Here is a 27,485-nt window from a genome sequence, read left to right as displayed (position 1 = left end):
GGGGAGCAGAGAATCTGTTCCCAAACTGGAACCGTTACCTATATACCACATCATCCCCCCCCCCTTGAATGAAAGAGAGTAAAACTTGTACAAAATTATTGTACAAAAGCATAGAAATTCGGGGGGCTTAGCAGGTAAGAATATGTACCTTGAAGCCCCGTGGCCTTCAGTTCCTTTTGATGTATTGTTTTTTGCTCAAATTACCTTTGAATGTGATCATCTGTTGATCAATGCATAACTGTTTTGCTAAAAGAGTATTGTGCCAGAGTGCCAATGTTAGTCTGGGAGGTGACTACATTCACATTATGCCTTCGCCACAAAGTGAAAGTACCAATTTAGTACTTCTATTCGTTCCTGCTGAAGGCATAATCTGAAATGGAGTCACCTCCCTGTCTGGACTGCCAAGAAACCCTCATCATGCATTATTCAAAACTACCCTTTTCACTTTGTTGCACCACGCCTTCCTGTAACACCGCAAATGGGATTGAGAGCTTTTTACATTTTCGTAACCGCGACAAGTTTGGACATTTTTAGGTAGTCTATAAAATGTTATTCTTTATGACACCCAAAGTTTGTGATGTTAATCGAATTGAACAGAAAGGAGTTGTCTTTCAAAGGCAGTTTTAAACCACACGTTCATTAACAATAGTTCGAAAAAATTATCCAATAAACAATAATTGTTACATGAACAGAGAAATTTTATAAAACCATCAACACTGCTCTGAACAGAATAAGCATAAAGGAAAACCTAAATATACATTTTAAGCACAAAGAACGCACAAATGTCCTGTAAATATAAGCAGTGTAAATACAAAAGGTTGTGTGTAAAAAGAATAACATTACATGTGGCATCTTTCATGCCACCGTGCTAAGCACTCTCGTGATGCGCTAAAACACAGGTTTGGTGTGCATGTTTCACAGAAAACATTTGTTTTGTGTTCTCTTCATTAACCTCACGAGTAAAAGTCGACATCTCTCGCAGAGTGCCGTGCGGCACACCGGAGCTCACCTCCAAAGTTCACTCCCGGCTGCCTCCGCGCACGAAACTGCACTCTCTGGGCTGTCGCCGGAAAGGGTCTGAAGTATCTGAAAACCCTGGAGACAAGAGCCCCTAACCTTCAGAACACATCAGATCAAGTTACAACGACAAGTGCCGACCGTAACATGGCCCAAGCGCAAAGCTGCTCTTACCGGCGGACGACTGCGGCTTTCCCGGGGTGGTTTGGCCATGTATCTTCGTCCGTACTGAAATCATAAGCGTCGATGTTGTCTTCCGAGCCTCTGCTGTTGTCATCATTTTAAGGTTCCAGCTCAGGTGCACGAGAGTCATCCGAAATCCACCGTTTTCGTGAAAAAGTCGCACGCGATGGCGGTGCCATCATTGAAACTACGCACGCTCACCCGCGCATAAGCGCTCTTCAAAATCCCCAGGAGGTGACAATTAAAAACACAAAGTGAAAATAGTATACTTCTCTTTTTACACGTTGGATAGCGTAAGATGTCCACAAACGCTCTGAACAAGACAAATATTGCAGTTGTAAATATCGACAATATACTATCGATGGAGATAGGCCTGGTCACGAAAGCGTTAAGTAAAAAATAGATTAGTGTTATTATCCACGACCTTGAAAACAGTGCAAGGTGCACTGGTCACATACGAACAGATAAAACTTTTTACATGCTGACTGACATGGAAGCAGCACAAAACACCAAAGGCAGACATACAAACATGAACACATTGCCTTGCATGCTAGTTTTGTGTCAGCCATGCTTGGCTCCGATGTTTCCTTGTTCATGGGCATGGAAAGGAGGCAGCATAATTCCAATCTAGGATGGGTTGTCCCATTGGCTCCTTTTTTCCCCATGACATTTATTTCAACAAAGTTCACCTTTAAATCGCTCACTTTGCATAGGGCTGAAAAATATGATTTTTATACTTGAAGATATTGTCACGAGGTCGTGACGTGGCTGAAGACAGGAGAATTTATGTTGGGATTTAACTGTTTATTTGGGCGAACCTGTGCCCAGTAAACAGAAAGTCCAATTACAGTAGCAGTATTGCACAGATAGCAGTGAACGGAGCATCGGCCGTCGATCAACTACTGACAAGCGGCGAAGCGCGTCGGCATTTATACTCTTGCCGTCGAATGTTCTAGCGTTATCGCTGGCGGTGGCGTAGGTTCCAGAATAATCTATACAGTTCGCAGAGTAGGCGTGATCTTATCGAAATGATCTACTACAGTACAGAAGCTTCTCGAAAACTGCAGGCGCGGTTTGCGCTGAGAATTGTGTAGTGTTTTGGGACGATAACAAAACTTGGGAAATGGAACGTGGCATTGCCCCCCCTCTGAAAAAGGCATCGTCCCGTTTCTTTAACTAAAGATGAAGGTACAACAATATTGCAAGAAAGTACAATGAATAAATTACGATACAATTATAATACAAAAAAAAAACTTTCAGTTTGTCAACACGCATGAAACGGCTTGAGGCGCGCGACTTCGACGACTTCAGGTCGAGATCGGCGTCGTTGAGGGTTCGCGATGCCGTCGAGGACAACCTCCTACTCAAGTGGGCCGAGACGTCGAACCACCCTGTACGGTCCGAAGTACCGTCGCAGAAGCTTTTCACTTAGTCCACGTCGGCGTATCGGCGTCCACATTCAAACACGTTCACCGGGCTGGTATTCCACGAAGCGTCGTCGAAGGTTGTAACGGTGGCTGTCGGTCGTCTGTTGATTCTCGATACGGAGACACGCAAGTTGTCGGGCTTCTTCGGCGCGTTGAAGGTACTCGCTCACATCGAGGTTTTCTTCGTCGGTGACGTTGGGTAACATGGCATCGAGCCTCGTTGCCGGGCTCCTTCCGTAGACCAATTTGTATGAAGATATCTGCGTCGTCTCCTGCACCGCCGTGTTGTATGCGAAGGTCACATACAGAAGAATAGCGTCCCACGTCTTGTGTTCGACATCGACGTACATTGCCAGCATGTCGGCGATCGTCTTGTTAAGCCGCTCGGTGAGGCCGTTGGTCCGTGGGTGGTACGCTGTCGTCCGGCGATGGTTTGTCTGGCTGTATGCCTAGATCGCATGAGTTAAGTCGGCAGTAAATGCCGCTCCTCTGGCGGTGATATGGACATCCGGGGCGCCGTGACGTAGGACGATATTTTCGACGAAGAACTTCGCTACCTCGGATGCGCTGTCTTTGAAAAGGGCTTTTGTCTCGGCGTAGCGGGTGAGGTAGTCGGTAGCTACCACGATCTACTTGTTTACGAAAGCCGACGTCGGGAACGGCCCTATTATTTCCATACCAATCTGCTGGAAAGGTCGGCAATGTGGTTCAATTGGCTGCTGAAGTTCGCTGGCCTTGTCGGCGGTGCCTTGCGTCGCTGACAGCCCCGGCATGTCCTCACATAACGAGTGACGTCGGTGGTAAGACGTGGCCATTTGTACCTTTCTTGTATCCTCACGAGCGTGCGAGAAACGCCGAGGTGCCCTGCCGTCTGATCGTCGTGCAGGGCCTGCAGGAGTTCTGGTCGCAAAGCTGAAGGCACCACAAGGAGGTACTTAGCTCGAAGTGGTGAAAAGTTTTTCTTTTGTAGAAGACCGTTTGGTAGGAAGATTGACGCAAGTGCGCGCTTGAATACCTTCGGGACTTCGGCGGGCCTGCCTTCGAGGTATTTGTAGAGAGAGAGGAAGACGGGACGGCGGCCAATGTGGTCGTGTCGTTCTCTCGCCACTTTATTCCACGCCTGAAGAGGAGCCGCGTGGCTTTCCACGTCCGACACACCAAGTGCGCTAGCTTGTTCTAATCCTCGCGCAGCTCGAGCTAGCATCAGCTGCGCGAGAGGCACGGCGCGGTGATTGAGAACTGATGATGGTGATGATAACACTACAGGGCTCCCCCCCTAGCGCTTTGTGCGATTTGAAGGCATATAAAAAAAGAGAGCGACAAGTGCTCTAAACATGAACGACAATCCATAAAGTGTTCATTTGGCAATTCCATGTTGTCAATGTTTATAGGCCATTGGTAAGCAGTGTGTCTCCGGTGGGCGACTCTGGGAGAAGCGCAAGGGACGAAGAAGGAAGTGCCAGGTCGCTGTGGTTGCCGACAAGCGGGTCTCACGATGACCTGGTCGGACAGGCCGAGAGTGGACCATGTGTCGCGAGGTCATGCTGCTAACGTCGGCAGAGGGTCGGCAGTGCGGGTTTTGACATTGGGGTCGACGCAACACAGACCTCAAAGTCGATCCGCGTCTGACGTGCCGGTATAGATAGACGTGCCGACGCATGCAGGAACGTGTCCTAACAATGCCGCGAAGTGTACGGTGGGTAGTCTGGTACACGCCTAGTGGTGGGACATTGCGTCGGATAGGCCGAGTAGGCGCTTGCGCCTTCTTCAGGGCTGTGACTGCAACTCGTGGCTGCGTAGCAGGGCTCAAAAGTTGCCGCAATGTGTGACGCCAAGCACGTTGTCCTCGCTACGTAGGGTAATGGGTGGTAGACACGTATGAGGTATGAGCGTCGTCGCGATTGTGACACACGAGCTGGCGTTGTGGACACGCGTGTGGTTGTTGCCGTCCGGAGGCAGAGGCTCCGGGGAATGGTGGTGGTGGAACCCAGTCAGCGTGGGCTCGCCCGGAGTATTGGACGGGACACCTGTGCTCGTGTAATGACCTCCGATAGTCCGTGCACGAGAGTTGGCGTGCAGGTCTGCATAATTGATGGGTGCCTCTAGCCAACACCCCCTAGATTGCTCCACCGCAGGCGTGGTATGCCTGGTGAGCCCTGTCTGAAGCGAACCGGGCACGTCGTTCTCAAGCGTGTCAGTCATAGTCGCAGCGTCTTGGAAGCTTGGCCATGGTTGATGGCTGGTGGCTTTAACTTCAGCTGCGGGAAACTGCAAGGACGATGGTGGTCGTTGCTGGCAGGACGTGCAGAGCATTGAGGCTGGTCGACAGTCACCTTCGGACATCGGGGAGGGAGAAGGTTCCGCAACCGGGAGGTGAATAGCAGGCGTGACAATGCCCATGTCGTGGTAGCCACCAGGGCGTTCAGTGATGTTGCCGTCGTAGAACCTGACGTGTCAGCCGTGTTGTGAGCCATAGAGGTTGGCCGAGACGAGCCGGTGGTAAGCATGCCTGCAGTGTCGTCGGCCAAGGACGATGAAAACACAAACCCCGTGGCTAACTGGTTGCATTCAGCCCAAATGTCGAGAACCTTGGCGGATGCGCAGTCGGGCGCAGGACACGCGTTGCTAGTGGCCAGACGAGAGGTTAAGTCTTGTTTATCGGACGTTGTTGAAGGCGAAAGCTTCGAGGTCGGGAAGTCAATAACGGGCGAAAGGTAACCTGTGCCAGACTCCGAGGCGGGCGGCAAGGTGATCGTCATGGAGTCTGGTGGGGCCACGGTGTCGCATGCCCTCGCTTTCGTGGAAAACGTGCAGGTAGCAAGTGTGCCAGAAGGACCATCGGCCGAGGACTTTGAAAAAACGCACTTCGTGGTGGACAGGTTGTCGGCAGCAAGAACGACTTCAAGAACCTCGTCGGATCTGTGACCGGGTGCGAGAATCATTGCGCCACTGGCCGGACCAAAGGTGGAGGGAGACGTTGTCGAGGAAGTTAGGTTGCGGTCAAATGAGAGCTTCGGGCTGGAGGGTCGAGCACGCTGCGACGCCGGGAAAACCTGAAAGTCGCGAGTCCCTGGAAGTGGTCGGTACGTGAGGCCATAGCTGGCAAGCACCGCAGAGCAGAGGTCATCGTAAGGCTGCTGGCTGGAGGTTTAAGTGGCAGAGAGATGACACAACTCTATCGGAAGGGCGTCATGAAGAATGGCGTGCATCAGCGGCTGGTCCGTGACGCATTCAGCGCAAGAACGGCATCGAGCTGCATGAACCATACCTTGGGGTAGGTCGATTGGAACGGGGGCACTGGCGGGCAGAGTTGCGGGAACATGGCAGTGGGCCGTTCCGCGAAGGGCGTGTTCTCCGGGTCACCAATGTAGCGAGAGAGGAAGACGGGACGGCGGCCATTGTGGTCGTGTCGTTCTCTCGCCACTTTATTCCACGCCTGAAGCGGAGCCGCGTGGCTTTCCACGTCCGACACACCAAGTGCGCTAGCTTGTTTAGTCCTCTCGCAGCTCGAGCTAGCATCAGCTGCGCGAGAGGCACGGCGCGGTGATTGAGAAATGATGATGGTGGCACTTCGTATTCTATTAGAGCCTTAAGTTCCGGGTCGGCCCGTTGTCGTTCAGCGAAGTCGTCGGTAGTTATCGTTCCCAAGAAGTAGTCGTCATCCGGGTCGTCAGGTGGTGGTTGGTCGACAGGCGCACGAGAGAGACAGTCGGCGTCGGAGTGTTTCTTGCCGAACTTGTAAATCACAGTAATGTCATATTCTTGAAGTCTCAGGCTCCATCGTGCGAGGCGACCTGAAGGGTCCTTCAAGGTGGCTAGCCAACACAAGGCGTGGTGGTCACTCACAACTTTGAAGGGCCTGCCGTAGAGGTAGGGGCGAAATTTCGTTGTAGCCCAGATGATGGCGAGGTACTCCTTTTCTGTTGTGGAATAATTGGCTTCTGCTTTGGATAGCGATCAGCTGGCGTAACTAATAACCCTTTCAAGTCCGTCAGCCCTCTGCACAAGAACTGCGCGAAGACCTACGCTGCTTGCGTCAGTGTGTATTTCTGTCTCTGCAAATTCGTCGAAATGGGCAAGTAATGGAGGCGTCTGGAGGCGATGTTTAAGCTCCTGGAAAGCATGTTCCTATGGTGTTTCCCACATGAACACCACGTCGGCCTTGGTAAGGTTAGTGAGAGAATTGGCGATGCGGGCGAAGTTTTTCATGAACCGCCTATAATAGGCGCACAGGCCCAGAAATCGGCGCACCGCCTTCTTGTCAGTGGGCGGCGGGAAGTCGGCGATGGCGGCTGTTTTCCGTGGATCGGGACGAACTCCAGACTTGCTATTAACGTGCCCCAGAAGCAAGAGCTCCTCGTACGCAAATCTGCACTTTTCTGGCTTCAGTGTGAGTTTGGACGTCTTGCTGGCTTGAAGTACAGCTTCAAGGCGCCGAAGATGCTCGTCGAAACTCGAGGAAAACACGACGACGTCGTCCAAGTACACAAGGCAAGTTTGCCACTTCAATCCTGCCAGTACTGTATCCATGACGCGTTCAAAAGTTGCAGGCGCTGAGCAAAGATGGAAGGGCATCACCTTAAACACGAAGATGCCGTCCGGTGTTATAAACACCGCCTTCTCTCGGTCTCTTTCGTCGACTTCGATTTGTCATTAGCCAGTCTTGAGGTCCATTGATGAAAAGTACTTGGCGTTATAGAGTCGATCAAGTGCGTCGTCTATTCGTGGCAGAGGATACACGTCCTTTCTTGTGATTTTGTTCACGCGGCGATAATCGACGCAGAAACGTAGGGTCCCATCCTTTTTATTCACTAACACCACGGGGGATGCCCATGGACTCTTGGACGGCTGGATAATATCCCGCAGCATTTCATCAACTTGTCTCTTCATGGTCTCGCGTTCTCGCGTCGAAACCCTGTACGGACTCTGGCGGAGAGGTCTGGCATTTTCTTCGGTTATGATGCGATGTTTCGTGACTGGGCTGTGCCGAATTTTTGAGGACGACGAAAAGCAATCTTGGTATTGCAGGAGCAGGACCTTGAGCTGTTCTTGCTTATGATTCAGAAGTCTGGGATTGACATCGAAAGCTATGGGAGGGGCTTGGTTCCTCTGAGCAAGTTCCGCAGAATCGGCGAGGGCGAAAGCACTGGTGGCTTCGACAATTTCTTCGATGTATGCAACCGTTGTTCTTTGTTCACATGTTTGTGTTCATTGCTGAAATTCGTGAGCATAACCGTTGTTTTGCCTCCCTGCAGCTCTGCAATTTATCTTGCGACGCAAATATTTCGGGTGACCAACAGATTCTGACTGCCTTCGACGCCTTCCAAGTCAGGGGATTTAGGAGCGCCGACTGAAATAATGACGCTTGAGCGAGGCGAAATGGTGACTTGTTCTTCCAGCACATTCAAGGCATGGTTTCCTGGCGGCGTGCGCGGCGGTAGTGCTTATTCTGTGGATAACGTTATCGACTTTGTTTTTAGGTTGATGACAGCACCATGGAGGCATAAGAAGGCCATGCCAAGGATGACATCTCTCAAGGAACGCTGTAGGACTACGAAGTCTGTTGGATAAATACGGCCATTAATGGTGACTCTCGCTGTGCAGATTCCTGAAGGCGTTACGAGATGACCTCCGGCTGTGCGGACTTCAGGGCCTTCCCAAGCTGTCCTAACTTTCTTTAACTTCGCGGCGAACGACCCACTGATGACGGAGTAGTTGGCTCCAGTATCGACGAGAGCAGTCACACTGTGGTTGTCGATAAGAACGTCGAGGTCGCTTGTTCGCCGTCTCGCATTACTTTCCGTTTACCCTGCACCTCCACCAGATGTCACGAGGTCGTGACGTGGCTGAAGTTAGGAGACTTTATGTTGGGATTTAACTGTTTATTTTTGCGTCTCTCATAATCATATAGTGGTTTTGGGGCGTTAAACCCCACATATCAATTAACTGTTTATTTGGGCGAACCTGTTCCCGGTAAACGAAAAGTCCAATTACAGTAGCAGTATTGCGCAGATAGCAGTGAACGGAGCGTCGGCCGTCGATCAACTACTGACAAGCCGCGAAGCGCGTCGGCATTTATACTCTTGCCGTCGAATGTTCTAGCGTTATCGCTGGCGGTGGCATAGGTTCCAGAATAATCTATACAGTTCGCAGAGTAGGCGTGATCTTATCGAAATGATCTGCTACAGTCCGGAAGCTTCTCGAAAACTGCAGGTGCGGTTTGCGCTGAGAATTGTGTACTGTTTTGGGACGATAACAAAACTTGGGAAATGGAACGTGGCAATATAATGCCCTTGTAGAAGATTACTCGCACCCTAACTTTGTTACTGACTCTAATTGCAATCGCCTTGTAGGCACTTCTCTCACTGCGCATTTGCCAAGCAGGGAGGGCGGTTTGGGCAGTGTGTGCAGGAGCCTCAAAAGGAAGGCAACTTGACACATCGGTATTTGTTTCAAGACTAGGTTATTGTAAACTACGACTAGAGAGTTGGAAAAGGCAGAGAAAGTAATCCGAGACTGTCCCACGAAGGCGCTGTGAAAAAGGTGCAGGCACAACCATTTCGGTCCGCTGGGTATTGTGTCGGTGGTTGGCGTCTCCCTCATGACTCGTCTAATTGGACAGCGATGGTCAGATTTGTTAAACAAGCTTTATTTCATGGAAAGGTATGCAGTGGCCTCTGGAGTTCTCAACAGCCCTGCTTTAAAAAAAAAGTAGCACTTCCCAAGTAGCATCATGAATAACTGCTCTCTACAGCAGTTTTTAATTTTGTTTCGCTGCTGCCAATCAGAACACCACTTTTACTGTTGTTTTTAATGGACCGTTGTTCCCAACGGACAACTCTCATTGTTGCAAAGCAGTTCAAACCATTATGTGGTATGCATGGCATAGACGTGATGGTAGTAGCACGAATGTGAACCTATAGACTCACTTTGATCACGTTCTCTGAGTCAGTGGGTGTAAGAAGATCACCCATGTTTTCATAAATGGCGTGGCAGATTGGCTTTTGGTGTGGCTACCATGAATATTTCCTCGAGCCGATCTCTGAGGTGGTCACTGTTGGAAAGTGCGATAATAGGGGTGGTAGTTGTCACCTAGGAATAGCGCATGATGATGAGAGCTATGTGGAAGGAGTGCTGACGACGACTGGCCAATGTGCATCGTCGTTTCAATGACATGACTTCTCATGCTACTAGCTGGCATCATTTGCACGTGAAAACGGCAAGCATTAGAGAAACAACTTGTATAGCAACACATTATCTTTTGCGCGGGTGTGTGAACCAAGGAGCTGCGTCGGCATCTGGTCGCTGAGCTCAATGGTTGAAAGAAACTGTTAGATTTCCGTCTGTTCTGATCCGGCTGTTCTGTTGTACAGAACTCTGCCTTGAGTTCATGATAAGGAAGTGCCAGGAAGTTCACTCTGAAGGAAACCAGCATGTTGGAGACTTATTTTGTGGCTGCGGTTGGCAACCCACGGATGACATGATGGAGTTTTTGAAGCTGAAATGTTACTCTGCAGATGTGGAACTGCGGTTCTACCTGTGGCAGTGGGGTGGTTTGGTTGTGTTCTCAGTAGTGTGGCGGGCGTAGTGATACCTCAAAGACTGCATCACCGGGGTCGTCTGCTGTGCGTGAGTCCTGGCCAACGTCCAGTGAATGCCTGATCTTATCGTATAGTGCTTCCTTGCGTGAGTTACGGGTCCAGTTTTAAGCGGGACATGGCTTCTATCTTGAGCTAAGTGCATGCACATATCAGGGTCGTCATTTGGTAGAGCACATGTAGAAAGAACGCGGAACAATGTGCAGATAAAAACTGTGTTCTGTTTCCCAACAATAGTTGGGAAACAAGGAGCAGTTGTCAATAGAGTTGTCTCGAGTCTTCTCCACACCTTCTGATCAGGAGAAGTGGCCTAGCACAACAGTATTCATTTTGCGGTTTACCATGCCAAAAGTGCTGGTTTCGGATACAACATAGGAGGATGCACCACAACGCTCCAGGCTACCGCGGCAGGTGACAGTTAGTAGCACTTGCCAGGCTGGTCATTTCACTTTTCCTGTGTAGACCCTAATACTATGGTTACATAAGAGAAAGAAAATAATTAGAGCACAGAGAAAGGGAGCTCTGCTTTTGCTGCTTCTCCACTTTCATGGTCTTTAGATGGTAAACGAAGCAGAAACACATATGCGACAAAAATTTAACCTATGTACACCACAAGTGGTGAAAACGCAACAATACAAGCGAGGGTCCCCAGTACACACTGTGTCCCCAAAACATGCATAAGGTATTCAAAATTCAAACAGGACTTGCTGACCCTGACATAGTGGCACCGGTTCCTGGTCGAAGTCCCGTTGTGTCCTTGAAAAACGACACTTCACCGTAGCACGACCGTACGATGCATCGTCCAGACGCTGGTCGGTTTCGTGTAGTATTCGGTAACCATTGCGTCAGGTACACGTCGCAGCTGTCTCACTCGGTCTTGGGTGCGCAGCCCACGGAGCATAGCCTTTGCTCCACTCTGGGAGCACTGTGTCGCTGGGCTGAACTGGTTGCCCTCCTAGTCGCACCTCGCAGGTCACAGTACGTTGCTGCGAAGACTGAGGCATTTCACCAGGAGCTCGGCTGATGGACTTGCAGCGAACGCTTTGCCGTGACCACGGCACTTTCATGCTTTTTGCCGTTCCAACCCCTCCCTTTCTCTTCTTCTTCCCGCCATCCTTGACCCACATCGATCCTTTCGAAACGAAGCAGTTAAGCATCTAAATCATCCCTTTTGTTGGCAAAGGAAGCCATAAGCTTGCCTGGACAAATGCTCTTAGTTTTAAGAATCTCCTGTTTGACAGACACGAATGACCTAGTGATCTTGACGCCAATGTCCTGATTGGTCATGTCCGGTACCCTTTGGGGATCTCGATTTTTTCTGCGAACGTCGCTGTCCATGCCGCTGCCGACGGGGTCGCCCGTCGTTGCCGTCGCCAGATTTCGATGCTGGCGTGGTAGAGGCCTCCAAGGTTAAGCCTAGTGGCCTCAAACAATACCCGGTGCTTCACGCTGACGTGGCCATCCGGGTGCTGTCTTGGTCGGCTTGCTTTGAAGGGGGATTGCGCCAGGAAAGTCGGCGCTTGCTGTGTGCTGCTGCTGTAACCCGAGCAGCCTCCATCGCTGCAGGTCGAAGTCTCTGTCTTCTTCTCGGGACGTTCGCGTCACAGATTGCCGAGTTGATGTTAAGCCGCTCCCGTCGTCATTGCGGTTGCTGGCGATGTGACCTTCTCCTGCCAATCTCACGTCGACAATGCCAGCTCATCGCTACTTGCACGCCGATTGGAGGTCGGGTCACGCATACCTCATGCCTCGCTGTACAGTGCGCGTGCTTGCGCAGTTTTCAATATTCTCTGAACTTTGTCATCGTCCTTTTGTCTCGGAAATGGAGCTCCTACTCATGACACCCTCCTCCGCATATTCCTTCATATCGTGAAGTGTCACCATGGTATTATGGTCTCTTCAGGCAAATAATGTAACATTGGCTTGTAAAGTGCCAATATGGATAGAACAATGTAAGGAGCTATTAATATTAAGATGGAGCTATAACGAATGCCTGTTGATATAAGTGCTGCTAAAGCTTGCCTTCGCTGGTGTAGCCCTCATTTCTGTATTTGCCACGTGAATTCTAGGGTTGTGTTCTGTTCTATCTACGACAGCTGAATGTTACAGATACCTCTCAGGCAGCTGCTTGTAGTGTTCTTGGCCCTCACATGCTGAAAAGCAAGGTACAAACAAGAAACGCATTTATCGACTGGACACATCATCATTATACACGCAGTGAATCACTAAACAATACAAATATCTGTCAAGTCCTAACCACACACGGGAGGATCGGCGTGTCCTGACGTATAGATCCGTCGATCGTCACTCACGGTACCGCAGAGAGGTAGCGACAATGCCAGCACGAAGTGGACTGTTGCGGTGATGAAGTCGTGTGCAGGTGCACGAATAGATGAAGACCTGCTCGTCGCGAAACGTACAGGCCCACGCTGGCGGCGGCCCGCTCGGACATGGCACCACGGCCACAGGTTTAGCTCGAGTTGTGCCGGGACCTGTGGAACATGGCAACAAGGCCAGAATTTCGGCTCCGGAAGAGAATCGGCTCAGCTTGTGCCAGGACCCCTGAGACAAGGCACTGAGGCCACGATCTCCGCTCCAGAAGCGGGTCAGCTCGGGTTGTGCCGGAAACCCTTGGGACACGGCACCGAGGCCAGGATCTCGGCTCCGGAAGAGGGTCAGCTCGGGTTGTGCCGGAAAACCCTGGGACGCGGCACACCGGCCACGATCTCAGCTCCTGCCTGCACACTCGAGCCCCACAGAAACAGTTGGCAGGCTGGCCCGTAACGCTTGCTCATCCCCAGAATACACCAAACTCGTCCCGGCTGGTCTGGTCGCACCAGCTCGGTCCTTGTGGTCTCTCAGACCGAACGTCCGGCGCTCTAGCTGGCTGCCTCCTGTGCTTTCTGCCCAGCGACATTCCTCAGCTCCGAGCTTCGTGAGCCTCTCTCATGCGTACGCCATCGTCTTTTTCGGCGTACTCTCTTGTGGGCTATAGTCTCTTACCACAGTATTACCACACCGCCCTTTGAAAAAAGCTTGTATCAGTGCACATACGAGGCTCTCTTTCCATGAAATTGCCTTATTCAATTTCTGCATAGTGCTCTGCAGCTTGCAGATGTTAAATAGGTGATGGTGCAAGAAGAATATCAATATCTTCTTTGAAGTTCATTTAAGAAACGTTTCAATGTGCACATTTGCTTCTTGAAGTGGTACATTCTTCAATCATTTCGCAGTGTTGCTCCTGAAATGCCAGTATGGCCAATGATGTTATGCTGGCTCAGCCTATTGAGCCCCGTTCTGGTGGTTTCAGCTCGGCACCATGTGCGTGCTGTGCAATGCACTTTTTTTTCGCGGCAGAGAGGGAGTTGCGTTTTCCGATTCATTCTTGGGTGTAAACAAGAGTGGAGAATTCGCATGGTCAATATAGCTGACTTCCGGCTTCACCAAGGCTTCACATTGAGTGACATTGAGGTGTCTCTTCAGTTGTTTCGTTCCTCCATGCTGTCGCCGGTTTATGTACTGCGGCGAATTGGCATATTACTGCGCACAAGCCTCACTACATCCGTCTTGCAGCAGCTGAACCAAGTCTAGCGCTCAAGGAAGCTGATTGCAAAAAAAGTTTGCACCTTTTGGCAGAAAAAGAAAAAAGAAATGTAGAATGCAGTAATAGGCGTTGTGTAATTACCTGTAAATTTTGGCAGCTTCTACTGATGACAGCTAATCTTCCATGAAGGCGTAGTAGGCCACCACCAGGGTGTTGACATTCAGGCCAAAATCGGCTAATGCTTCATGTTCAGTGATGCACTGTCTCTCTCCTCACAGGTTAATAATTTTCTCCGCTTCTTTTTAGCTCACAGACTCGACTGCTGTGTTCATGGGGCAGCTGTGTCTGCTGTTGCCCTTGTGATAACAGCAGAACTGCATGAACATTTGCACCGCACGTGTCACACAGCGTGCAGCGCTGCAGGGCTAGATCACTGTACAGCAATTTTGTTTTCTAAGTGTGTCAAACTAAACTTGCAAAGACTCTAATCCTGAACCTCTGCTCAAAACAATGACATTCTAATTGGTACGCCAAACTGCTGAGCGAGATTCCAAGATTCCACAAGACAAAAAAAAAATCCCGGCCGCAAATGGCTGCATTTGTTGTTGGCCAAATAAAAAATTCCGTTGTCCTTGCCCTGTAGAGCACATTAAAGAACTCCAGCTGGTCTTAATTAAGCCAGAATCTACGGATGCGGTATTTCTTGCGATGAGAATTGGTTTTCGGTCCCAAGTCACAAGAAGTGGAGTTCTTACACTTCTCATTCTTTGCCCTCCCAGGCCTGCAAAGAACTAACTCCTTTGGTGACTTAGACAGACATTCTACAGACTAGGCCGTCTCCGCTTTCTTCTAGCTCATAAAGACCTCCCTCGACGTGATCCCGTCCTCTAGCGCAAGCTTCAGACGGCGGCCTTTCCCAACGCCTGGCTTTATAGCAAGGTATACCCACACGTCGTGACACCACACTCTAAATACTGCTCACAATCAGCCACCCTCATACACAAGGCATGGACGTGCCCACAGTATGCTAATGCTTCTTATACAGAATGTACATGGGAGTCTCTTCTGCATACCACTGACTCGGCCAGCAATGCTGAATAATCTCACGCGCATTGGAGGCTGCAGTGTCCCAAGGGATCTCCGCTGACCTCCTCTAAGCAGCGTAACCGACCTCTCGGCCGCTCCCTTCTTTTGGGAGTGATAAAGTTTTGATCATTATCATCATCATCATCATCATCACTGTGATGTTCGGGGTGTGGTGTGGCATAGCTTGTTCTTTTTTTTTTTGCCGCACCAAGAACTTGAAGGGCTTTTAGTGGCAACCAGTTTATAAATGAACTAGTAAACATGGAAAAAGTGAACAATGTACTGTTACAAATAAGTTCTGTTTATTTACAATGAGCGATAAGCGGTCGAGAAGTCTACTTGAAATTATGGTCAGCATTGTCAATCAGCGATCCCTCGCACCAGTCCTTCTTCCTCCTCTTTGTGCGCTCTTCCGATGTGCGTTGCATTTTCCTCCGGAGCAAGACGAAGCTCACCGAGCTAGTCAGAGTGATCCATTGTTGTAGGACTTCAAATGAACAATATGCACAACTTGCATGTTGCGCAAACGGCAGTTCACAGCTGTCACTTTCGCAATGACATAAGTGACGTCACTAGAGCGGGTAATGACAAATGGACCGGAGTACTTGGAAAGGAGCTTCTGGTAAAGTCTCTTCTTTTGGACTTGTCGAGCGCAAGCGCCCCAACGCTATCAAGAAAAATGTGCTGGTCCCGTGGTGTATTATTCGAGTGATGTGACTTACGTCGCTGATAAAAAGACAAGGCCCGGACTAGTCGGAGCAGGAGGTTCGTCCTGCAGATCCTGCTGTCCGGGGGTCGCACCGAATTGCTTCCTGGCAGCAGCCACAACCCCACAATTGAGATACCTGCGGCCAGCAGCTGTCAGTAACATGCTGTTCGAACATTAAAGCTCAGAATGCGGCTTGAAATATACAATTAGTTATTCTCATGGTCAGCTGTAAAAATTGCTCACTCTCATCTTCAAAAATAATGTCATACACCCAAATGACTTAGAAAGAATTTCAAAGTTCTTGGCCACTGGCTGATTTGAGCATCATGAGTTGTGCAGTTCCCGCGGCAGCCATGGTATGACACCCATGTGGGCACCCGTAGTCACAGTAAAAGTAAGTGGCGTATTTCAAAAACAAAGAAAGCTTAAAGTCATTACAGGTGCTGACGAACGAATTTCCCTCTTGTCCCACCGTGTTTATAGCTTTCCCTGTGTGTACCCTAGTACCGTATTTACACGATTGTAAGACGACTCAAATGCAAGACGACCCCCCAAAATCGCATCTCAAAAAAAGAAAAAAAAGAACGCGCGCATTTTACACAAGGGAAATTTATTCACGTGGTTGCGGAGTATTATTCATCGTCGCTGGAGTCGTCCTCGCTGGTGCTGCTGCCGTCATTGCTGCTGCAGTCCCACAGCACGTCGTCGTCACGTGTGAGTCCACACTTCGCGAACGACCGCACCACGGCATCGCGTGGGACGGCCGCCCATGCGGAGAGGACCCACCCGCACACAGTAGCCAGGGAGGCTCTCCTCACACGCCCGGTTTGCGTAAGTTCGCGGCTTCCTGACGAAATCCACTCATTGTATTCGCGGCGCAGGAGGTCTTTAAAAGGCTTGTTGACCCTCACGTCGAGAGGCTGAAGCTGCCCCGTCAAGCCACCGGGAATGACGAGCATGTCGGTATGCTCCTTCTGGAGCACCGCTTTTACCTTGGCGGTAAGGTGGCCTCTGAATGAGTCCAACACTAGCATGTTGGGGATGTCCTTCTTGAGGGATGCCCCCAGCCTCAGGAGCCACACGAGGCGGTACCACTCCACGACCATGTCGTCCGTCATGAAGCCCTTTTCATTCACCCGTACCACCACGCCTTTGGGAAGTGCCTCTTTAGGCATCGTCTTCCGTTCAAAGACAACATTACAGTGAAATGGAGCTTTTCGTTGCCCGTTGTAAGTAGGTTTACATTGCGTGCACCCTTCACGTTCACTGTCGTGTTGCTCGTCATGTCAAAGTAGACGGGCATTTGGTCGGCATTGCCGATTTGGCCAAGCAAGTACCCTCGGGTGTCGCGGAGTTTGAGGAAGTGCCGATGGAAGGCGAGGACTTTCTCCTCATATGCGGCCGGCAACTTCTGGCACACGCTGGTGCGGCGACGTAGAGAAAAACCAGCCCTCTTCCTAAATTTAGACGCCCAGGCCCTACTAGCTTTGAATTGAGACCTTGGTATCCTTGCCTGAACAGCGTAGACACGGGCTTGCTGCGTGACCATTTCGCAGGTGACCAACAACGATTGATCGCGTAGGTCAGTTACGTAGGCCGCAAGCTTCGCCTCTAGTTCCGAAAAGCTGCCAGACTTCGGCCCGCGAAAGCCACGGCGCTTGGAGTCGCACGAGAAAATTTCCTCGCGCTGAAGCCGCCACTTCCGCACCACACATTCACCGATTCCGAACTTCCGTCCTGCTGCACAGTTGTTGGTTTCCTCCGCATGAAGAATAGCAGCCCGCTTAAACGCTGCCGTAAACGAGCGCCGAGTGTTCTTCGAGCCTACGGCACTCATGTCAGACAGAAGTGACTCGAGAGAGCCGGTCGTGGACACAAGCGACAGGAGCACGCGGCGAGGCGCCCGCTTAGAAAATTGTATCACAAAGAGGAGCTCTTCCGTTAACTACCAATACCCCCCTACGGCGGCTCTTCCATCGATTACCGGTGCTCCCTCAAGAGCCGTGCGCTCGTCATAAAGGCACTCGTAATGCACGCAGTAGATGCTAAAAAAAGAAAAGCTTTTGTATAAGCACGCGGAAAACCATGCGCTTTGGGTTGAGCGGGAAACTATTCGAGATGACAATACATGGTTCGATTTCGATTCTAAGGTACATGGTTCGATTTCGATTCTAAGACGACCCCCCAACATTGGATTGTCAAATTTGAAAAAAAAAGGGTCGTCTTACAATCGTGTAAATACGGTATATTTCAAGGATACTAAAAATTTTTCTAGTGGTCGGTTCGTGAGACAATAAACTACTTTAATGAATCTATTTGATTATTACTTTGAAATTATCTGCAGGGTACATCTGAGAAAAGAAAAAAAAATACCTGCTCGCAGTTTTAACATCGCTTCACATCTTGCTCTGTGCTTCTCGCATTGTGTAAGCACAGTTTTCGAAAAGAAAGAAAGCTGAGTGTTTTAACGACCCCGTTTTAAGGACACATACTATATTTGCTATGTTTGAGCACGGATATACTGTCAGTGTTGGTGGTGTGTTACATCACACCAATGCACTTGCATGCTTTCACAAGTGCTGCGATTGAGATGTCAGCGGTGTTATAAGGACACCATACACAGGTGGTACTGCCCACTTCACCCAGCCGTGCTGATTAATTGGGGTTTCTGCTGTCGTGCTGAGAATCTGTTGTTTGAGGTCAAATATTTGTAAGAAACTGTCCTGATAAACAAAAAGCTGGTTCACTAGACACGCCACATTGTTCCGACTACATGTGAGCTTCCTTGACCGGTCATTTGTTTTTTCAAAATCACCGTAACAATAGTACCACTGACAATAAAAGCACACAACCAGTGAACTTATTTTCTTTTATATCTACCTGTACAGATAATTTACCAGTGGCACCTCAACACTAGAGAGGGTGTTAACAATCTTGAAAAGCATATTAACTTGTGCCCATGTGAGCCCTGCATACACGACATAAGCCCTGACACGCAGCGTAGCTTGGGCTTTATTGATGTCTTGATTAGGCAGCTTATCTTGTTCCCACATGAGGTGATTCTTGGTGTTGTTCTTGGTGTTGTTCTTGATTCTTGGTGTTGACTGTTGCTGTCTTCGCTGTCACGGTCAGCCTCCATATAGAAATCTTTCATAATGTGCTCATAATAGAGGTCCGTATCGTCACGGTCCAGAAGTTTCCCATCATCGAATTGTTTCTCGAGTCTTCCATTTAGGTGTCAGTTTTATGGTGGACGTCGCAGCACCCCGAAGTGACTCTGACATAGCAGACGTCTCGACGAAGGACGAATCCAGCGACTGCACAGGTTGGTGCAATCGGCTTGTAATCAGTCGGTGCGCAATTGTACAACCGGGAAGACATCATTCGTTGGCCATAAGAACAAAATCTTGGCCTTTCCTGAGTGTCATATACAAAATTTAAATCAGCCGACGCTTGTGGAGCCCCAAGTGTGCAGATAATGCTCTTGTTCAGTAGTTCCAGCTTCTAAGTGGTCTTCTATGGCAGAAATACCCCTTTAATGTTGCTCAGCTGGGCATCAGTGTGCTGTGCCGCGCAATTATCGACAATAAGACATGTCCTCTGTCCTTGACGTGCCAGGTTCGAATCTCACTCTTTCAGCCACTTCAGAAAGATATTCATCGTCGTCCATGACTTCTTATACCAAGCATAAATCACCGTAATGTTGGGGCAATTCCGCGTGCACCTCGATGTTTGAAACTTGGCCAATTACAAGTGGCCGCAGCTTTGTGTCATGTCTGCAGCCGATAGGAAGGTCACATGGGCCTTGCCTTGCTTGGCTCTGTGGCCCTTGTCCCCGCAATTCCAGCGTTTGTCGAGGAAGCATTTACCAGAATAGGCTCTTCTTACTGCAATAAAGGTTTGTTCAGCTCATACTTGGAGAAAACTTTGGACCGCTCTTGGTCAAGCCAATTCCTAATTACTTTGTCATTGACATCCTCGTTCTCTCCTGACATGGTCTTCCTCACGTTGTTGATGCAGGCCTTCAAAACATCGCAGGCAACCGCTACTGGCACTGAAATTCTCGATGCCAATCAGGAAGGCAAAATTTATCTTCTGTTGCAACTTGGGCCTCAACACAGGAATGTCTTGGGCCCTTGCGTCGATGAACCACTTGTCGAGCAAGTTCTTAACATCTTCAAAGGCAGCTTTGCACACTGCACACCTGAGTTCTGACTTTTTTTCGGTGTTGGCCTTTATGCCTGCTTTGTTTTTCAGCAGAGTCTGCATCGCTGGACTTCTTTTTGCCGTTCTCAACGATCTGGATTGGTTTCAGTTTAGCAGCAAATGTCATGGTCGTCCATTTCTTCGCACTTGCAGTCATCGCTACTCAGACCATGATTCGTGAAAGGCCCAACTCCGAGCACACGAGCACGACTACGATTGACGTTACCGGGGAGGAGTCGGTGCAACAAGTGCAGTGCGTTGTCATCATTTATGCTGCAATGTTGAAAAGTTAAGGCATGTGTACCCTGCTACGCTCAACTGGGGCTCTCGGTGCCATCGATGTGTGCAGCAGTTACAATTGCCCACTGTGCTACCACTATTTTCGAGTGCATTGCGGGAAAGCTTGCCGCCTGTTAACCAAACGCAGGCAGTTTGGGGTGCCTGGGTTCGATATATTGCTTATATATCAAACTTCGTTCGAAATAAAAAATTTGAAATTCATGCTGTGTGGCACAGGAACCATTCTATATAGGCAATGATTTTATATATATGTGTCTTCAATATATCAAGGTTTGGCTGTACATTGCACTAACTTGTGATATTTTCATGCTATTTAAGGTCAGATCAGTAAAATTGAGGTATAGAACTTTTCACCATCTTATTCACTGCAGGAAGCAGCAGCTTGCATTACAGGCGATTGTGTGTCTGTTCACTGGAGCATGACATACCAGCATTTTCTAGAAAACGCAAGGGACTGCTTTATGCAGCAGGCGGTAAACAGAATATATACAGCAAGTTCAACATCTCCTGCAGCATACTTGCCCTTGCTGACTGAGCCAAACATGTAAGTGGTGGTCCATGCAAATCAAAGTCGCTTTAACAGGAGTTGCTTTGCCCTGTAAATGCAATGAGAACAAAATAAACATTTAAGTATGTGAGAGTCTTCGGAAAAGCACAGAAGGCTACAACTGAAGTGTATGAACATGCAGAGTCACCAGGAATGCACGCTAGGATGATATGCTTAACGAGAATGCAAGTAACATGCAATAGCAACAAGATGTTGATGTTGGCAAACTTTGCACGTTTAATTAATTATAATCGTAGAAAACTGATTATAGTTTTCGGAGCCTGCCTAAGGCCTTGAATTGCTCAGTGAATTTTTTGCCTGCTTGTCAGTGCATTTATACCACAATTTATTTATCATTTTCTATGAGAGAAAAAAGAAAGAGTGTACACCTTCACAGTGGCTTCTGCTGGAAGACCACACATAAGTCAGAATTTGCAAAGCTGTAGTACGCACTCATAAATAATGAGCCTACTGCTTGGAGGACTCTCATGTAATGGCCTTTAATCAAACAGTTTTTGTAATAACACTTGAACATCCACTTTCTCGTTGCCTGTCTTTGAATGAAAACACTTGCACTGAATGCTGTCAGTGACCACTGCTTCTCACAGACATTAATTAGAACTAGAAAATAGGCAGGCAAGGAAAGTATTGCTATTGTTATTTCTGGCACTTTTGATAGATATGTGAAGGAAGTCAGCTTTACTGCAGAGGTGTGGTGAAAAACATTGCCCTAGAGAGTGTGCGTCATGCTTTGACATAGAAAGTCGGTGTGCGGGGCTGATGTAGCATTTCATGTGCGCGGGAATTACCATGATGGTGATAGCAGCGAAACGATGAAGCTCGCTCCAATTGTGGTTAGTAAGGGGTTTACTCATTGGGCCCAGGTAATCGGATGCACTCAAGACAACCTGATAACATGAAGACGCTCTTTATATTGAACGAGGACAAGAACACATATGATGGAATCTCACAATGATAAGTGAAAAGCCTACAATAAAGTTCCTTCAGCACAAGGAGAAAGTCTACATCGTTACGGTCAGCATGCTTCGCTCCCGCGACACCAAGCCTAGAAAACCACACTCACACACACCGTCGTTGCGGTGACCGCACAACCGGACAACGTGTCGTTGAGTCCATCGCAGTAGCGTCCACAGTGAGACACGCCTTCTCGTGTAGCTCGCTGGCTCGAGCTTACGTCGATGTCCCGCACCCTGACATCTTGCTGGCGTCCAGGTCACGCTGGACGGGGGCGAGCGCCCAGGACAGGGGGTCGAAAGCCCCGACAACCATCGCTGGCGTCCAGGTCATGCTTGACGGGGGCGAGCGCCCAGGACACGGGGTCGAAAGCCCCGACAACCATCGAAGCAGGCTGCGTACGTTCGCTGCACCAGTCTTCTTTCTTCTTTCCTTCCTTTTCGTTTCAATTCCGCGCTCAGGGTTTTGCCCCTACGGCTCCCTCGTCGCAGTCATCACATTCTTCCCCCCTGTTTCAGAAGGTTGCACGCACTTTGGCTGCTATACGGTTGTACTAGTCCACAGAGCGTGCAACTTGACGATACCGAAGTATGTAGAGATGGTGTCAGATAGGCACTTTGGTGTCTGGCATTCATACGGTTCAAAGTTCCTTGCCGGGTCTAAGTACAGACGCACATGTTGGAGATGAAGTTGCACTAATGCTGTAGGCTGGAATGCCTAAGTATTTCACAGGCACTTAGGGAGCACTTCAATATACACTCGAAGATTTGTCGGCATAGAAGTGCACTATTTGCAGCATTCGTTCCGATGTCACATTGAATATATTATCTACGTTTCACCAAGGAACATGTCTTGCACAGATTTGACGGGAGTCTGTCTAAAGAGTGGAGAGCGGTTCAACTTATCCTCTTAACTACTGACCCTAGAAGGAATGAAAAAAGTCAACTTTTTTTTTAAAACATTTATTGAACACCTTGCCCATAGTTCATAACCAAAAAAACAATAAAAAAATTCAGTTATTTCAAGTAATTCAGGAATGTCCACACTTGTGGACATAAGTTGTCAACGTTGTAAAAAACGCGTCCACATATGGGGACACTAGTTGCCAGCATTGTGGAACTGCAAGAAACAGTTTTTTCCGTGAAGACACAGGAAAACATTACATTTGGTGCACTTCACTCTTGTTTTGCCATTGCAGCTCCCGTTTCTGCACCGCATTGCATTTTTTAGGCTGCAAGACTCTGGGAAATGGTCATAGCGGTCATTACGTATGTCAATATTCGGTAACTGAATAGGCCTTGAGTTGCATGTTGTGGGCGTGTCATTCTTTCTCTTGCTGTTACGTGTTGGATTCCCCTTGATCAGAGTTTCCGCGATGTCTTGCTTGAATTGAAGGAGGGAAAGCACTTCCTTTTTTGGTACGCCCGCTGCTTGACTGTCGCGTTGGTATTCGACCCATGCATTGCACACTGCAAGGTCAAGAAAGTGAGTGAAGAATCTCACCGTCCATTTTCTTGTTCTGATTTTGGTTCGGTAATACGACACGTATCTATCGACCAAGTCCACGCCACCCATGCACCTGTTGTATTCCGCAACAACTGCTGGCTGGGGAACTGCAACCTTCTTTTTAGCTTCCTTACACCACCGCTTGCATGTACCGACAGGATCACATCCAACGGCACTTGACATTAGAAGAACTCCTTTGTTATCCCTCCACTTCACGAGGCATACTTCTCCATCTTCCCGCACAAGGCAAGCATTGTCTCCCCGCTTCATTGACTTATCATTCGGAAGTTGTTTGACTGCACCTTCTGTTCGGTTTGAATTGACAGTCCCAGTCAAAAACACTTTCCTTTTTAGAAGGTAGTCCACGATTGGCAGGCCTGTAAAATACCGGTCAGTGAACACATGGGCTTTGTTATCCGTTATGGTTGTTGCGAGCTTCTTGACAACTGCTCCACCCAGGCCATACGCTTTTGAATCATTGGCGTGTACAGTATCCTTCCCTGTGTAAACAAGAAAGTCAAGGACTAGACCATCAGGGGAGGCTAAAATGAAATTCTTGAGACCAAGTGGATTTGGCTTTGAAGGGAGATATTGCCTGAATGCACACCTTCCCGAAAATGGGATCATTTGCTCATCTATCGAAAGGTTTTTTGTCCGCGGGAGTGCTCGGCACGCAGTTTGGAAGCAATCAACTATTGGCCGCACAAGGTGCAGCTTATCTTCCTTTTGATGCGCTGTAATGGTGGAAGCATCGATAAAGTGCAAGTGATTGCGCAGCTCGCAGAATCTGTTTCTTGTCATGTGGTCAGCAACAGATGGTGTCCGGGTTGCTCGGGACCAGTACAGCTGCACTTGGGGAAGGTGCATGATACCCATTAGCAGGTGTATTCCAGCAAGCTTCCTTACTTCAAGAGTGTTGGTTTGAACTGATCGGTGACTTCGCTTCTGAACCGAATACAGATTCGTTTGTTCAGCAAGTTCCCTCCAAAACTCCAACGGAAAATACTTTGCGAAGTACTCATGCGGGGTGAGAAACTCCCGAAAATTGAGGAGTTCTTGATTGTCAGGTTCAAGACCATCCCTCTTTGGAAATCTGTAAGTAATGAGAAAGTATGTTTACCTTTAACCAACAGCCGCAAACTAAAAACACTTACGCTCGCGAGTTCCAGACGCATTTCTTCTTCTTTTTTGTTGGTGGGCTGCAAATTTCAGGTTCAGACTCATCTCCAGAATCACTTGTTTTCTCATCCTCGCTTACGGGAGGAGAAAAGCCACGTTCATCTTCATCTTCTGACTCAGAGAGATCCGCATCACTTTCCTCTAACATGGCAGCGATCTCTTCATCGGTCAGGAACCTGGCTATTGAGAGCAAACCAAAGAATGCTCTACACACGTACACAACTTTTGTCCACAAACGTGGACCATTGTAAACACACATCTCGCGCGTCAACGGAAGTAAATACCGTCTGAGTAGCAGCTTATTACGCTTCAATGGGGTGCAAGTTCCACGCGTGAGCAAAAAGTTTCGCATAATGTTGATAAAGTAGAGCATAATAGCCGAAAACTTACCCCTGGGTCGCCGCAAGCCGCTCGAGCTATTTGCCGCCATTTCAACTTTTCACCACAGCGCTTCTAAACGACTGGTGCTGCTCTCTGTCGGGGATTGTGAAAACTGAATGCCGGTCTTTCAAACGCGCCAAATTTGAATTCTCCGAAACAGTTTTTGTTGGAATACTGTACCTAAACATCCACGTCCACAAATGTGGACGCTGGTAGCTAAGAGGTTATTCTGTTGACATATGACATGTCACGATACCTAAGAGGCGCAAGTTGGCATCACAAAAGTATACATACAGTGGGAGCACAGGTCAGTTGGGTATCAGTGCATCAGGTTTATAGGCCGATTCTTTTTTCTTCCAAGGGCTTGTGCAGAACCAGCGTTCTTCGTTTCAGCTCGCTTCTGGGTAACGCAGAGCCTTATAGATGCTGCTAAGGTCTGACCACCAGTACTCAGCCATGAAATCTGTACCTCAGTATCCGGCTGGGTGGTACCCACAGCACGGCAAGCTTCCTTTGGATGGATGCCCATCTGTTCCGAAGTGGTACCAATAGCCATATATCGGGCTCATGACGTTCCTAACTGCTCTAGTGCTTTGGGGGTTCAGGTCTTTCTTACCCGACCTTTGCCATTGCGGCTCTATTTCAGGAATGTCTTCAGGAACTTTCTTTAACTTGAGCTTCTGAACGATCATTTCAGCCGGCAAGGTAGTTGTTTGACTCGGGCCTAGCATACACTCCTCTGGCGTGCTTTCGTGAAGTACATAAGCTTCCTGCACGTCAACAGTACCATGGTTACTGGCTGCACTTTCCTTCACATCATTCCTGCTACCGCGACCACTTGGCGGCTCTGAAGTCACAGGCTAAGATCTGTTTGCAACAGTGTTAGTTTGAATAACAGGTCCTAAAAAAGGAAGGCAAAGACTAAGTTGCTCTCTATCACTGCAAACTCTGTTGTCGCCACATGCCCGCTTCACACCTGTAGTTGCAGACTGTGTATCTGGAGCAACAACGTCAAGTTCTGTATCATTCACATTTTCGTGTGTCAGCGAACCAGCGATATATGTCTCGTATTGGTGAGGTTTTACCCTATCCACCTAATTAGCCTCATAACGGGCTTCTTCGCATCTTGCGATCTTTCGTATGTCTGAGATAGCCGTGCGTATTTCCGACAGTAGCTTCTCTCCTTCCCGTCTTAAGCGCTCATAGTCATTATCATCTTTGCATATGTACTGCAGTTCGAAATGAATCCTCTCGCATTCCTCTTCGAGGTCTTCTCGCAACATTCACTCTAAATTGGAGCAAGACCAACCGACGTGCTCTCCAATACATAGTAGTCTTTGCAAGTTAACAGGCATCTTCAGCGTGACGAATTATCGGCGGGAAGACAGTAGTGCCCATCCTGGCAAGGCTCGCCAATTGAGGTGAGTAAGGGGGTTTGACTCAATGGGCCCAGATCATCCGACGCACTCAAGACAACCTGATAACACGACGACGTTCTTTATATCGGACGAGGTCAAAGACACACGCGAAGAAATCTCACAAGAACACCAGGACGATACAATGTTAAAAAAAGTCTACTGGGCAAGTTCTTGTCCATGCGAGATGTAAGTCTACATCTTAACACTCCACGCACTTAACTCCCGCGCCACCAAGTTTGCAGGACAACACTCACGCGCACCGCTGTTGCGAGGACCGTAGCACCAGGTAACGTCGCGTTGAGTCCGTCGCGGTTTTCTCCACGGTGGGAACACACCTCTAGTAGCTCGCTGGCTGGAGCTTATATACGTCGATGTCCTGCGCCCTGATATCTGGCTGGCATCCAGGTCAAGCTGGACCGACTCGTCTTCTTGCTCGCTGTAGTCTGATGACAGCGCAGAATGGGATTTGAGCGTCGCTGCCACTTCATCCTCAGTCAGCTCCTCATTGTCGAAGAAGCTGTTGTCTAATGTGACGAAGTCAGAGAAGCTGTCTGCCCTGAATGCCTCCCTGACTTGAGGCCACACCGACGGGTCTGTTGTTTCATCTGGGTTAGATGACTGTTGATCTGCACTGTCGTCAGTGCTGTCATCACGTTGTAGAAAACCAGCCTTCCTGAAGCAATCTTTAATTACTGTAGCACTGACTTGCTGCCAAACATTGGCCAACACTTCCACACGAAATCCAACGTCTATATTCTACGCTCGATTATTCTGCATGTCAAAGAGCAGGCGTTTGACAAGGCGAGTACGATAGGCAGCCTTAAGAGAATGCACGACTCCTTCGTTAATCAGCTGCAGTAACGAGGTAGCATTTGGTGGAAAGTAGGCCAGCTCAATCGCTTCCATCTAGGGTGGCTTGATGTGGCTGGAGCAGTTGTCCAGAAAGAGTAGCACCTTCCTCTCCTGCTTTATCATCACCCTGTACAACTGCAATAGCCCACCGTTGAAGATGTTCATCGTCATCTATGCCTTTGTATTAGCAATTCACTCAACTGGCATGTTCTTTACGTGCCGCAAGTGCGAGGCTGCTCGGCCTAATCACCTACAGTTTTTCTCTTCTTGGTGCTGGTAATGTTAGTAGAACAAAATAACATCAACAAACGCTTCTTGGAACGCTTACCACTGTGACAGGGACTGCCGGAAACTGTGTAGGTCCTATTCGGCTTGGCCTTTTAAAATAACCTACTTTCCTCTGCATTGAATACGTCCTTCTCACTGTATCTTGCAAGAAGTGCTTGTAGCTCGTTGGTTTGCCATTCACATGCACCACTCGTTAAGACAGGGAAGAGAGAGGAAATACAAATGGAAGGGCGGTCAACCTAGGCCGGCAGGCAAAAGAAGCATAAATG

General features: G+C 48.8%; 1 long non-coding RNA gene across 1 annotated transcript in view; it reads left to right on the top strand.

Moving 5' to 3' along the window:
- LOC142803387 (uncharacterized) overlaps positions 1-27,485 on the top strand; it is a 96,668-nt gene that overhangs the window by 62,858 nt on the left and 6,325 nt on the right. The gene's annotated exons all lie outside the window — the stretch shown is intronic.

The sequence above is a fragment of the Rhipicephalus microplus genome, chromosome 3 (genome assembly GCF_043290135.1).
Source record: "Rhipicephalus microplus isolate Deutch F79 chromosome 3, USDA_Rmic, whole genome shotgun sequence".
NCBI lineage: Eukaryota > Metazoa > Arthropoda > Arachnida > Ixodida > Ixodidae > Rhipicephalus > Rhipicephalus microplus.
Note: the sequence above shows the minus strand (reverse complement) of the source record. Positions and strands in the feature narration are given on the sequence as shown.